This window comes from Lissotriton vulgaris, chromosome 3_1 (genome assembly GCF_964263255.1).
Source record: "Lissotriton vulgaris chromosome 3_1, aLisVul1.2, whole genome shotgun sequence".
NCBI classification, from domain to species: Eukaryota; Metazoa; Chordata; class Amphibia; order Caudata; family Salamandridae; genus Lissotriton; species Lissotriton vulgaris.
Window position 1 is genome coordinate 1,751,059,275 of NC_141689.1, and position 15,949 is coordinate 1,751,075,223.

Genomic DNA, 15,949 nt, shown 5'->3' on the forward strand with positions numbered 1-15,949 from the left:
GATGCTTGCACTAATGCATCATCTCCTGAGGTAATGGAAAAATACGAAGCAGTGATTACATTTCTGAAAGGCATGGTTCTGCCTAAAGATACTGATTGGATACAGATTGAAAGAAATTCACAGGAGCCAAAAGAATCAGTGCAGGATTATTATTAGCGTCTGCTTCAGGTGTTTCAACAGCACAGTGAAAGGGAGTATCCTGAACCTAGTGATATGGGATTTTTTGTGTCTCAATTTATGATTAGGTTAAGACCGGTGAACAGTACACACATACAGCAAAGTGTGATTTGTTGGCAGACAAAATGTTTAGATGAAATACTGAGATATGCAAAGTCATGCAGTGTTGAACAGGAAATGGAGCTGAAAAAAATTAAAGAGAAATTAATTGTAGCTCAGACAAAGCTTGCTCTGAAAGGTTTCAAGAATCAGAATCAGTAATTTACAAGAAATGCTGATGGTATACAAGGTGAAGGTTTACAAGCTGGAATACAAGGTATGCAAGGAAGGTTTGTTCCACGGGGTACAGGGGCTCTGGTTGATCCATATTCTGGTTTAGGCATTGCAACTCTGAAGATAATAACCCCTTGTCACCTTTGTAACACAATCAGCCATTGAAAGAGGGAGTGTAGGCGTTAGGCTTAATCCACATAGAATAAATGGAAAACATTCAGTGCGAGGGGAAAAGCAGATACAGAATCTACCCTTTCAACAATTCGGCTGCCAATGCAAAAAAAAAGATCTCAATGCTTCCAGTTCAAAATGGCCAAATGTTCCCTCAAAATATGGGAAGGCCTAGATTCAATATAAACTAGAAGCATAAAGTGAATATAAATCCATTTCAAAACCAGAATGCATTTCAACAATTCCTAATGTTCAATAATGACACTTTGGGTTCCGTCAATTCCCAATGATGGTGCCTTAGAGGGGAGGCAGAAAGCAAGCTTAGCACAGTCTTATAGGTAGACCAGAGTGGACTATTTGAGAAGGAGAAGAGAATGGCCACCAAGTGTCATTTCTTATTGACACAGGAGCTACAAGATCCACTAGTAGAACAACAGAGGTCCCAGCCTATCCCTCTAGGGAATGAAGATCCAAGTTATAGGGGTTTCAAATAAACAAACAACTAATCCGGTTTCAGAATGGGTCCCAGTAAATATAGGCTCATTTGAAGGAAGCCATCAGTTTGTTGTTTGCGAGTCTAGTCCTGTAAACCTATTAGGGAGAGACCTTTTGTGCCATTTAAATTGAACTATTTACTGTACTGCAATGGCGTTGAATTTCAGACACATGATGAAGATGTTGAGTTCGAAATGGCCCGACAAGAAACAGCTGTAGTACTATATCCTGTGAGGAAAGTGGAAGAGCTGCTTCCTGACCTAAAGGAAACAGCAAAGCCAGAAATTTGAGATTTCACAGGGGAGGATATCAGACTGATTAAAGGGGTAGAATCAGAATCGCAGTGAAACCTAACGCTGTTTATCCGAGTAGAACACTATATAATATGACCCCAGAAACAATTTTAGTAATAACTCCTGTAATTAAAGACATGTTGAAAAGGGGATTTTAAAGGAAATCACAGAAAGCCCTTGTATGTCTATGATCATGGCTTTAAAGAAACCAAGTGATAAATATTAGATTGTGTGGGACCGCCAAAACATTCATAGCATTGTTCCATGTTGTTCCATGGTACCGAATCCAGTTACCATACTCTTTCAAATTCCATGTACTATATAGTGGTTAACGGTAGTAGATCTGTGAAATGCCTTCTTTTCTGTTTCATTGCATGAGGACAGCTGGTACCTGTTACCTTTGTGTTCAGAAAGGGAGTTTTGGCATGGTGCCGAGTTCCACAGGGGTATACATAGAGCCCAATAATTTTCCATCAGATCTTGCAAAATAATTTGGAGTTCAATCAGTTCTCATGACGTATATTGATGACCTGCATGTTGCATCAGACACATGAAAAGCTTGCAAACAAGATATCATTGCCCTTTTTCAACACCTGGCTGAGAATGGACAGAGGTTTCTTCAGGTAAACTGCAACATTATCAAAAAGAAGCCTAATATTTGGGGCATTTCATTGAAAATGGAGCAAGAAAGGTGTTACAAGAGAGAGTGCAAGGCATTTTACAAATGAGCCCACCCAAAACACAGAGAGAAGTCAGATTGTTTTTGGGAATGGGTGGCTACTGTTGTCAGTGGATGCTGAATGTTTCCCTAATGCCTAAGTCTATACTAAAGCTGACACAAGATGATCTTTCTGATCCACTGCTATGGGACAAAGAGTGATTTAAGCTTTTTAGAGCTGAGATAAAGTCACTGTCATGCCCTGGCATTAGGTTTGCGTGTTTACAGTGAGATGTGTACATTGTTTTGCAGGGAGGGCTGTGCTCTGTCAGTGCTTGCAAGATGCATGGAGATTCCCAAAGACCTGTGGTCTATTTTTCAACCACCAGTCACCCTGTCCCACAGGACTGCCTGGCTACCTTAAAGCAGTACCAGCAGAGGGGACTAGTTTTGAGAGATGTGAGAGCCTAGTGATGGAACAAACTTTAACTATTATGGTTTCTCACTTGGTTGAAATTCTGCTTGACAGATCAAGTACCCAATAAATGACCAATACCTGATTCACTAGGTATGAGCAAGAATTACTTTCCAAGGAAAATGTTGTGCTTAAGAGGAGTCACATACTCAATCCTTCAAACCGAATGCTTATAAATAAGGATATTGATGAAGATCTTGAACATGATTGTCTAGATGTCACAGTTTTGTGCACCAAGCCATGGCCTGACATAAAATATGAACTTTTAATTGAGCCTGATTATGTAATTTCTAATGATGACACATGTTTAAAAAGCAATTAATGTACCCTGCACAATTCAAGCAATTGTAGAAGCTTCATGGCTTCAAAATTTTACCTCAGAACAAGTTGCAGAATTGATTGTCCTTACAAGAGCTTGCAGTTTAACTGCACAATTGAGAGTGACTACATTCACACATAGTCAGTATTTCTTTGGTGTGGTCCATGGTTTTGGACAATTGTGGTCCCAGAGAGGTTTTATGACCTTTTCAGGAGCCCTGATTAGTTACAGGTTATGCAAGTAAGAAACTAGCTAGAAGCGCTTCAGCTATCAGCTGCAGTGGTAGTGGCTAAATGTGCAGCTCATAGGAGTGACAGTGGATATGTTGCAGTGAGAAACAGACATGCTGAAGAAGTTGCACAATATTATGCACTTTAATGGGACTTATTCAGGTGAGTCGGAAGAAGAAACCGCTCTATCAATGATGTCATCAGCAGCTGATACCGGAGAAGAATTGAATGAATTACAGGAACATGTTTCAGAACTAGAACAGCAGGATTGGATCAGAGCAGGAGTTGAGAAAAATGCATATGACTTTTGGATATCTGCAGATGGAAGATCAGTATTTCCAGACTATTTATTATTATTCCATAACATGGCATTACCATGGTACAACACACAAAATGAGTAATGCATTGTTAAAGCTGTTCCGACAGAGTTGGTCAAATCTTAAATTCAGAATGCTTGCAGAAAGAGTTGTGTCAAAGGTGTACAACATGTCAACAGATGAATGTGAGAAAAAAGACATGCAGGGAAATCAGGTGGTCCCTTCAGCAGGATTGCAAATGGAATTTATCTAGATGCCTGTTGTAGCAGGTTGAGATATGACCTAGTTATAGTGTGCATTTTCTCTAGATGTGTGCAAGCCTACCCGTCATGGAGAAATGACAGCCTCACTGTACCTAAACTGGAATTAATACCCAGGTACCCAGATACGGGCTACCAGTTTATCTGGAGTCAGATCGAGGAACTTGTTTCAATAATGAGATCCTGAGAATGATTTGTACAGCATTACAGACTGAGCAAAGATTACACTGTAGCTATCGACCAGATGCTTCCGAGATAGTGCAGCAGCTCAGCTGCATCATAAAGTTCAGATCAGCAAAAGCCTGTGTATCAATCAAATGGGCTGGTGCTTTGCCTTTGGTTTTGATGAGCTTCTGAAATATTCCTGATAGGAAGACTGGGTTATCTCTTCACGAGATCCTAATGGGGTGTGCAGCAGAGACTGCCTTCTGTGCCTGCAAATGCATTTTTGAACATTACCGATGACATAATACTTGACTACTGCATAGAATTGGCTGATTTGGTGCATTCTGTTTCTCATAAGGTTGAATCTGCCACTATAAAACCACACCAGGAGCAGTGCTATGCCCTTCGTCTAGCCGGCTGGGTAGTGATGAAGAAACAGGTCAGAAAGTCATGCCTGGAACCAAGCTGAAAAGACCCTTACTAGACCATCCTAACAACAAACACTGATGTTAACTGTGGTGGATTACCAAATTTGGTGCATGTCTCCTACACCAGAACCGTAAGAAATACACATGAGGAAATAGTGTAGAACGCAGAGCACGAGTGACCAAACCATCACAACCTCCACAAGCTGTAACAGCAAAAGTTGTCCAGCAGGAGAGATAACAAAAAGGAGAAGAAAGGGGTGAAAAACGATAAGCAGTCATACCAAACCAGGTTCCAGTGATCACACAAAGTGATATTGAGGTCTCCGACAAAGAAAAAGAGACAAGAACACAAACTGAAGTGACAGTTGAGGCAGCATGAGAACAACAAAAGGATACTGATGAAGGAACAAGTACTGGAACAAGCGAATCATGTGAAATGTTGAATGGCCAAGAAATTACAATCAAAGGAAGCTTAGATTGAGTGTGTCAGTGGATCAAATACTACAGACAATCATAGAAGAGATTGAGTCAAGTGGTATACGTGACACAGAAGAAGATCAGCAGGCACCAAGAAGGCTGAAGAGAGCATGAGTGCCTTGTTGAAGGTATTTGGCACCTGAACAGACTTACTATGTGATTCTAGTGCTAAACATACCAATATCGGAATTGATTGACCTGAGATCAGAACTATATGAACCCACATGATATCATAAAAAAGACAAATTCGGAAAAAAGCTGTTTGAAAAAGATTTCTGTAAAGGAACGAAAAGTTTAAAAGAGACAATTGTAAATGGAGAGTATTGGAAAAGAATGAAATAAAAATCATTTTTGCTTTAATAAGATTTACCTAAGCCCAATGTTGTTGAGAAGAGAGTGGGATAACATTGAGAAGAAGACAGAGTAGGGTTAATAACGGCTGTATGAGGGGGCATGGTCAATGAGCCGAAGATGTTGGACGTGTGAGCCTGATGCTCCGACAGGCCCATCGCAAATTCTGAGACATCCACTGCCCGGTACTACCAAAAATGACACTAGATTGGCAGTAGTACAGGGAGATCCCTCAGAGCCACATTTCAAGAGGGGGAGGGCCCCTGTTGTCGAGACAGGACAGCCGGTAGCCATTAGTGAAGAGCGGTCGACATCGTCAGCCAAAATGGCAGGTGGACCTCAGGCTGCTCATCACTGTACTCTGGCCACCCACGCGGTTGAATTAGAGGAGAACACCCCACAGCAGTACTACAGTAATGGATGCCTGTCCCGATGCCTGGGAGACAAACAACAGCACTGCCACAGCACCAGACCTGAGGTACGTGGGGTGATGCCTAATGAAATTGTCTGACAGCTCTGTGGGTGATCTCAGGACCGGTGTTGGGTCCCTGTAATTGGTACAGTGTGTCAAAAAACCCAGCGGGCTCCCTGATAGACCCACATGACCCCTCTGGTATTATTAGGGGTGTCCGGGTCCGTGGGGTGGGGTCTGCCAGAGCGATGATAGGCAGAAGCCTGCAGCGGCACCTCTTACCCGACCTGCTGCATGTTGCTGGCTCCTGCAACTGCAAAACATGGCTGAAGTCAACCTTGGTGGTCCCCCATCATTGTGCCCTACATGCCTGATGATGGCACAGTGCCCCCAAAAACTAAAAGAAGAATACGCATCAGCTGGTGTGCCGCACTGGGAGGATGCTGTGAATGGGCAGGTTACTGGCAGCTTTGCGGTGCCCTGTTGAAGACCTCAGGGCCTGCATCGAGGCCCTGCACGAGGTGTGATTGCAGATCTTGTGAGGTAGGCTGTGGGCTGGTCCACCTTTCTGGCCCCCTCTTCCCCTCCTGACACTGGAGGAGGCAGGGGAACTTGACATGAATGCACACTAGAGACTGGCTATTGCCCGTAGGCCTTCTCTTGTGACAGCAGCTGTGTCGTGAGGCACACTTCCTCCGCCCCCCCCTGATCCCCATGATGGGTGGCACTGTACCTTATAGAGTCTGGATAATTCAATCTTGGGGACTGCGTAGGGAGCCTCTGGCCGGGCCCGAAAAATCTGTACACCTTAACAAACAGCCTCCTGCCCCCGGATGCTTCTCCTGTGTTTCTCATCCACAAAACCAAGACCTTTATGGACCATGCTTCTGGCTGGGGCTGGATGCGGAGGCAGCGGACAAACACTGCTTGGATTCACTATGGGTCCTTCCTTCTGTGCAAACGTACTGTTAGACCAAGACATGGACCAGATCACCCAATCTGCCCTGTGGAACAGGCCACAGGTAGTGGCAGCCACAATTTTAGTCACTGGGCATTGGGAGATACATTAGGCACTGCCATGCTGCCCGGGCTGGTTCCAGACCAAGCCACATCATAGACCTTGTCCCATGTGTCTTGGTGGACCGACCATGGACTCAGGTACTCCTGGTCACCGGTAACCCTGGAGAACCAACCCTGTGTCAACGGCCACATGTGTTTATCCTAGACCAGCGGGACAACACCTTGGCCCTTCCACCATGGAACTGCATCCTTTCGCCCTACACATGGAGACTCATCCACATACCCCTGCGACTGACAATATTGTCTACTATGAGGGAAACCTAAATGACTAGCACTGATGGTGAAAGCAAGGACCAAACACGAGGGGGCCCACCAGACCTGTCACCCCAAACGCCACATGATGAAACAAAGGAACCTGGACCCCTACTGGACTCCAACTGGATAAAAACCTTACTGCCATTGCTGGTACCAAGGTCTCCCTTCAGCAGTATATTAGCAAGGTCTCGGTAGGCCTGGCCTGCTACAGGCGAATCACCAGAAATGGGTGGACAGTGTCAAAGAAGTAGAAACCACAATGAGAGATTTGAGGCTAGAACACCAGGCACTGACTCAACAGGTGACAGAACTGACTAATAGAGTGTGGGTCCTTGAAAGTTGAGTAGAAGATGCAGAAGGATGTAATAAATAAAACAATATCTGAGTGGTGAGCATTCTTGAAGGTATGGAGAGTAATGATATAGTGGCATACCTTGATCACTGGCTACAGATGGAAGTCTGCAGAGAGCACAAACGGGGGGTGGGGTCCCATCAGTGTGTCCAGTGGCAGGGTGTCAGTTTTCCTGTCTTCATTGCTGCCCTACAGTTTAAACGATCTTCCTGTCTGGAGGTCAGGGAATAAAATTGTACTGTGATGAGGGAATGCTACATTCCCTGATGTTCCCAGCCGAGCTCCGGATAATGTTGGATGGGGGCACACACTTCCACGAAGACCTGGGTATGGGTAGGGACAGCTGGAAGCCTGTACAACTGATTTGAAACTCTCATGAGAAAGACCTAAGCCTAATGCCCCTTGACACAGATCGAAGAAACACAATTTGTTGAGTCTCACATGGGAGGTCTCTGGTCTCTGAGGAAGCCATCACCATCACAGACCGAGCAGGAATGGGCTGCCACCCTCCATAAACCCAGATCTGTTGACTGGGTGTGAGTGTTTGATTGGTTCAGATGCTCCGTCCATCACCACCCCCTTTTGTACCCTCCATATAGTGGCAGAACTTGGTATGACACAGAGATCACACTCATAACTGGTACCCCTTGTGAACGCAAATCTGTGCTCTGAGTCAGAGTCTTCCTACACTACAATCTGCTAAGGGCTTGATCTAATAACTCCTGCCACTGGGTCTATAGTGGGCTGGTGGTTGAGGAAAGCCTTGAGATGGGGGCCTACACACATTTTAAGTTATGGGGTTGAGGAGGTTACCACATTGGGATCATTGCATGTGTAAAACAATGTTGATTTGTGTAGGATCCAGGACTGTGGATATGCTGAAGTGTACTAAGTTCCTGAGGGGAGCCATGGGTAGGGCCGTTGTGACACACTGGTTCTGTTTACCTCCCAGACAGACCTCTGCAAGGTGACTGGGGAAGACACTCTGTGAACCATGTTTGTGCAATATAAGTTTGGGTGACCAACCGTTGTGCTGCTCTTGGGACCGGGAGTTATTGAATGGGGGTTGTTATTATTCCTTACAGGGACAGCTCCATATGTTGAGATGAAGAGATGTTGTGTGGGGGAGCTTAGATGGTCTAGGTGGACCACACACTTCACATATTTAAATACCAGGAAAACGCCACTCACTGTCCTGAAATATCTGGGGAATAGGTTTGGCCACCAAACCCCACAACATACTCTTGTTTGAACATGAAAAAACAAGAGACAAGAGGGGTTTGGCAAAAAACAGGAACAGTTTCTTTAATTACACATAGCAGCCAGGAGTCTCTGCCAGTTACGAGCATAGGGTCTGCAGACTATCTCAACCTACAGTCTATCTGAGATGGGTTGATGTATGATTCACTGAATGCCATAATAATCCTTGTTTGGTAAGTGTTTTGCTCAAGCCGGACAGCCCTAGACAGGGATTCCATGTCAGGGGCCCGCTTTTTATTAAAGAAGTCCGCCCTAGAAATGCTGAGGGCCACCCTTGGACCACAAATGGAAGCAGGAGTAGACATGTTTGTGCAATGAGTTGCGGGGTTTTGATATCTCCAAGTATATCTTCTCAGGTAAGTCTCGGAACCAAACAGTATTCTCCCCATGGTAAGAGGTATAGAGCCATTGGGTTGGTTTTGTGTTGAGTCAGATTCACTACTACTCTGTGGGGTTCAACTTTGTGGGATTGGAGTTTGGCTCTACTTCCGCATAGGTATAAGTGATGAAGGCATTTTGCTTTTTCAGGGATGGACTCCCTTTTGGGATAAGTAAAGTCTGTCAGCACCTACTGCATGTGGTATCAGTAAACAGACGTAGCATGACTTGGCTGATGTCTGGGAGCCCACTGTGGTCATGCGCTACCAGGTGTTGTGCAAGAGGGTACTGTGAAGTGCATGTGGGATGGTAGTGTTTGGTTTGGTATAGTTGTAAGTGACATGGGAGAGATCCCTGAACAAGCGCTGTGACAGTTTTGAACAGACTCAATTTGGACACGCATTTCTTTAGCACTGAACAAGTAAGGCAACACCCAAAACAGACAAAGGGTACATAAAAGTGCAATAATACATAACTTGTTATTTATCATTGCAGGTCTAGGCATGGATCCAGGGAAGGGGCCCGTGGTCCTCTGGTGATTGGGTTTTCCCTTTTAACAGTTTAAACAAATGTTTGCAGTGTAAGTTTGTAATCTTGATTCGTACACTTTAGGTCCATGCTTGGTTGTTGATGTGGCAGCTGAGAAGTGGTTAACTTGGAGCCGTTGTAGATCTGTTGAACAAGAACTCTGTTCATGTTGTTGTTTTAGAAACACTCCATAATTCTCTCGCCTCGGTGCCCACTCTGATCAGCGAGCACACTCGGCAACTCTGGGCACTAGCTTGCCTCATCTTCACTAATGGCCCCACCAGACCGCCGGGGATGCCTGGTCTCACCCTGGAGATACCCATTTAGGGACCATCTCTCAGGGAAGCCAGGAAGGGTTTCGCAGCGGTCGAAGCGTGGAGGTACCCCTTCGGGAGTGATTCCTGCGCTATATAAGCACTTAATTAATTAATTAATTAATGATTTTTCCAGGATTCCTGTACTTCCCTTAGGGTTGTGTTCTCCACACTCCTCTAGTCTCACTTTTAGGGGGCAACAGATGGTGGCCCCGGTTGCGGTACCTTTTTGATTGTTAAAAATTAAAGGTGGCTTATCGATAATCAGTTGAATAAACCTCTTTTGTACCTAATTAGGGTGCTTAGACTAATGCAATATATTTATGGAGTGGCCTCGTGATTACAGGGATATATTGCATCAGTTTTTAGTTAGGGTTCCATGGGCACCACCAGCTTTCTCTCCTGATGTGTGCACGGAGGCACCATTGGTGGGCTGCATCTTTCAACCTACACGTGCGTAGGACTGTACCAGGAGGGGGGTGTCACTGTTAAGTGTTGTTGGTATTCCAACGTGCCCCGTGGACACTGGGGACACCCTTCTACCAAGCACCACCCTCGCCCTCGGAACACATCCTGCTTCCTTTCAGCATATTTTGACCTGCTGTGTCTGGCTTGTGGCTAGGGACTTCTGGCATGCGTGCATGTACAGTAACTATTTTGAAGGCATATGATTCGGAGGTCAGACTTCAGAAATTGGAAAAACTTGCTGGGTACATAAGAATGTGAAGAGCTTGAGGCAAGGCCTAAAACCTTCACCAGTCTGCCGAATGATGATGATAAACTGGGATTGCACCGAAGTTCTGGGATACCTGGCTACTCTGATTAATCCCACCCCACCTAAGGCCTTGGGCTCGATATTATGTGGACGCCTAGCCGTTTAGTGCTTCTTGTGCATCTTCTACGAGCTCAGTGCTATCTACAGATACATCAAACAACTCAATCTGAATACCAATGTATGTGAAGAGTTTCACCATGTGTAAGAAAGTGCATTGTCAGCAAAAACAGTATCTGAATGAAACTGAATTTTGCCGTCAAATACAGTTTGTGAGTGGTAGCAGCAACCTCATATGAAGAATGGGGAACAGCCATGACAACGCGGGGATTACCCCGCAATGCCATTACAACGCAGGGATTACAATGAAAGTCGTTACAACAACTTTCGCTGGAGGGCGCTGTTGGATAGGGAATAGTTAAATTTTCTATCCAACACCTTCTCTACTGTCAACGTGGGCTGGAGTTGGAATAGAAAATTAAACTATTCCACTATCCAGGACCCTCCAGCGAAAGTCGTTGTAACAACTTCGTTGTAATCCCCACGTTGTAATGGCATGCGGGTAAAAGCCCAAGTTGTAATGCCATACAACCTGAAGAATTGAGTAATTTACGGTAAAATACAACATTTATGACAAACTTTGATCAACTTTTGTAGAAAATACAGTTCACAATAATTAACACCACCAAAAAATCACATATACTTTACTTCAATCACAACAAAAACTGACAGAGATGATGACATAGTAAAAAATCTCTTATCCCACTCCTAGTGCATGCTATCCTGTGATGAGGGGAAGTTCTGCATGGTACACAGATCTAAGTGAGCCTGACAGTATGCCACTATTGGCTCCGGGAGATAGTAATAGCAATAGTTTGCATAAAAGAGGAAATAACTGAAGAAAAAAATCCCTCTTGGCCACATACAGTTGCACCTAGTTTCCCAGGTCCAAATCATTTGTCCTAAAAGTCCTAAGCATACACTGTATCACACCCAGGGGCCAAGGTTATCATCTGTATCATGTCCAGCAGTCCAAACGACCCTAATCTCTCACTCCTTTCAGATACAAACAGTGTTAAGAAACTGGTGGCATAGAGAAACCCATTTCTACAAAAAAATAATACTGAGGTGCCAACCCTGCCCATCAGGATAGTTTTACCACAAAAATAGCATACTGGGAGCCGTAGAGGCCTACACCATAAATATTCACCTTTCCTAGCATGCTATCAAAAAGTGATGACTTTTGAAGGATCACCTCTGAGCTCGCCTTACGACTACTCAGCTAAGACATATAAAACAGATCATATGCTAGATTCTATCAGTGGCAGGGCACTCAGGTTATCTTTTTATGCTTCTCCCTAGTTTGCCTTACTCTAAATGATTTACTTAGGTTCTGATGTAGTATATTTCCCTCTGTATGGCTGTTTCGGGATGGACCTCCACCCCACAGATTCAGTAAAACTTCCAATCAATTGTGGTGTCTGCTCACCTTCCTTGCTGTGCAAATGTGAATCCGTCCGGGTGGGGTCTCCTTACTTTTCTTGCAGTCAGGTTTGAGGTACCAATCAGCTCTGACCTGGCTCACCAAAATCTTGCATGAACATGAAATAACTTGAAAAAACAAGAGACATTTGGCAAAATAGGAACAGTTGGTTTAATCAAAGATTGCAACTGGAAAACAGCTACAGGCATAGGGTCTGAGGACTGACCAAAATTACAATCTATATGAGATGGGTTTATATCAATTCATTGAATGCCGTAAACAGCTCCAGTGATCGCTGTTTGGGAAGGAATATGAACCGCTGCCTGTTGAGTCATGAATGTATTCAATTGGGATTCCAGGTGGGCCTCAACCTTGCATGGACCCAATGTGGCCAGTGGGTAACATGTCCAGATGCCTGACATGGGAAGTGCGTGATCACCACAGGTTTTTTGCCCTGATTGGATATATGTTCCTAACTTATGTGGCAGCTGACCTAGTGGTGCTTTGGGAGGGCACATACCACTCTGGCCATTTATGCTTTGTTGGGGAAAATCTCTATGGCCATTGAGGTGTTGCTGCACCTAACTGTGGGATTGATCTGGGATTTCTTGCTTGTGCATTTGTCTGCCGACTATGTGCCGCACCATCTATGACCTGTTAATCAGTGACCTCAGACCTAGATCTGAGAGCCTGCCTGACTACGTATTTCTGAGTCAGGTTTGACATGGAGTTCCCAACCGGGGAATTTGTTAATAAAGATGCTATTTCATGTTTATACATAAATGTGTAATTCTTCATATTAACATCAACTTTCTCTTTATTAACAATACCTATATTTTTAAAGATGCGAGGAGTACAGGTGACCATGCTACAAGAGACACAGCTTACACATTTTAATTGTGTAAAGCGAATGGGGGTCCGCCAGGTATGGAATTCTCGTCAATCTTGTGGTTCAGAAATCTTTATTTGTACTTATTTTTTTCTCAAATGCACATGCAGCTCAGCCAACGCATTAGTAGTAGGAACTTCATCAGAGCAGAAAATTTACACATAGAAGACCAAAATAAAAAAACAGACAATCAACTCAAATTATGACGAAAACGACACATGACATTAAAAAAACACAGTACTCAATCCTGAACACAACTTAAATATAATGGCTTGATTCCTCCCCATTTGGGTATCATTTGTGTCCCCCAGTTGCACTTAGTCTAAGATAGGCATTGATTGCTGGCCTAGGCCCATCAGTCCTTACATTAAACGACATGTGTAAAACATCAATATGTACAAAGACTTCATAGAAGCAAAAAAAGATAATAATTTCATAAAGGCACGACAGGACCAAAAGGAAACAAAAGTGAAACACAACATATTAGATGAGACATAACTATCATAAAATAAAGTACATAGAGGATGCCAATTGAGCTCACAGATACCTCCCTGTTTAGATGGGTTCATATCATTAACTAGAAAAACCCAAAAAGGTGTTTATAAAAGGACATTTTTTATATATTTTTGTATACCAAAATGTTAGAACTATTGACAAAAGGTGATATGAAACAGATAAAATAGTACGAAAAATAGTTGTGAAAAAGGTGATAAAAACCATAAATGTGAAGATAAAACGATAAAAGGCGGTGAATAGGCAAAAGCTTCACCCTCAAAAAGAGCACATCACTATCACATCACCTGAGGGGTTTGCATATAGATAAGGGGTGAGAGGGAAGGAAAAACTCTCGAAGATCTAGACAGCATATAAGGTTCCGGGGTCTCACCTTGAGAAAAATTATCATATAAATCCTTTTCCACGAAAATCAGTGTTGTCAATCCAGCTTATTTTACCGGATGGTTTGGGAATCCCCAGGGCATCATCATGCCCGTTATCGAGATACCTAGTGTGAATAATACCATGTAATTACTAAACATATAGCATATTTGCAGTACGACCTGTAAAACAGCATCAACAGTCCACAGTCCTAATAAATCCTCAAAAAGGGAATGACCAAGAGGCAACTAGGTTCAAAGCACTAAACCAAAATGGCGCCATCTGTGTGCATAAGAGGCCAAGGCCAGGTAACCAATTGTATATGTCCAAAACATTGTGCCATCATTGAGTGGTGTGGGTCCCTGGTTCATAGACAGACCCTCCCCGCATATGGGAAAGGAGCGGCTCTGTTAATAATAGCTGGTGGTATATTTTGGCAAGGGGTGATGTCAAGGAGAACAAATTATCAGAGTGGTGACCAAAGTACGAAAATCCATCACATTACATAATAGATAAGGAAGCAAGGGAAGGCAGGTAGGTAGGAGGGAGTCCTTTGCCCACACAAAATGCACATATTAGAACACAGTATAGCCATTATCTTACACAGAGAGACCACTGTGTTCTAATATGTGCATCTTGTGTGGGCAAAGGACTCCCCCGTACCTGCCTGCCTTTCCTGTTTTTCCTTCTCTATTACGTAGGGAGATTGGTTTCCGTATGAGAGCCGGTGAGAGCATTTCAGAGACAACAGGGAACAATCACACATGCCCTTAGCTTCACATTGTGCGTGTTATTTTGGATAATTACTTCTATTCCATGTTAGCCAAATTAGGTGAGGTTGAGGTTTTTGTTGGGTCTGAGAATATGGTGATCATGCAAACCGTCCTCCATGACTGATCCCATGAGCAACCTCATATCTGGGTCAGGTTCCTCAGGGAATTACTTTACTAAAACTTTGAGTTGTACTGGCAGGTAATAGCCTTTCAAGTCTGAAGAACTTGTTTAAAGAAATGGACTACTTCCTCCCTCAGTTCCTCTGACTATCCCCCCTCCGAATATCAGTCACAGAGTCAGACTGCAGTCTGCAGATCAGACCTTAGCTCTAATTGTTATGTAGTCCCTAGTGGTGAATCATCATATAGCATCCTGTCCCTGATACACCACTTTGTTGCTAAAGTATTTTGTCAAGTGTAGTATGTAAGATGCCTATTAAGGCTAAACTTAGTACTTCCTCATCAAGTCCTGCTTCACCCTCCATATGTTCATGACTTATAGGCCATGCTTGGCACATTGAGGCGATCTCACCATAGAGTTCTCAGCTCTATTGGAAGGTGGGTGTCTATCATTACTACCAATCCACATGCAATTTAAATTGCTTGCTCTGATCATATATTGGCTATTCAGATGCAAATGCAGTCCTACTGTCCAACTAATAGCAAGCATCAAACCTCAGGTTCTGTATCATTGAGGGTCTGGAGCACGCCAGACAGCATTGTAGCAGTATGAGCCTAAAGAGTGATAAAGCTGACCATCCAAATGATCAAAATGTTGCCCCTGTGTTCTATCATTAAGTGTGAGCCTGGAGAAATACCATGTTCATGGCTGTTTCAGGTATGATCGTACCTTCTGCCTCTTGACATGAAAGTTCAGACCTCTGGCTTTCCTGGTCTGAAGTTGTAGCATCTTTTTTCATACCATTGTGTTCTGCGCATGGCCATTCATGGCCCTTGCCTAGGTCTTACAGCCATATAGGTAATCAGCACATTGCTTATGCTCACATGCCTATCCACTCACTATTCTGTCAAAACTGAACCCATTTATACCCGAAGGACACTGCAATTGATGCACATAGGTAACACCAGAAGACACAATGTGATAAGACATTTCATGCCCCATTTTCCTCCCTACCCCGTCTTTGCATTCAAAACAACATTCCCATAAACTCAGGGCACACAGACCGCACACTCCCCGGAAAGTTACCTAAACAATTAAGCATCACAAAAACAAAGTGTTGTTGATGGACATGCAGCAGTCACCATCTCTAATGGTAAACATCCGCCAGAAAAAGATTGTGGTACCGGAAGAACTACCACATCCCAACAACCCTGTATCTCAACATGCAACCTGTCAGCTATATACTGCACCTTTGGACCAAGTGCATGGCCCCTTTAACATTAGATTTGCCACCCATAAAGCCTGCTGAGGTCTTCCAATGGTGTCCTCAACACTCAGTGCCAGCACTGAGACTTGACTTTTTTCTT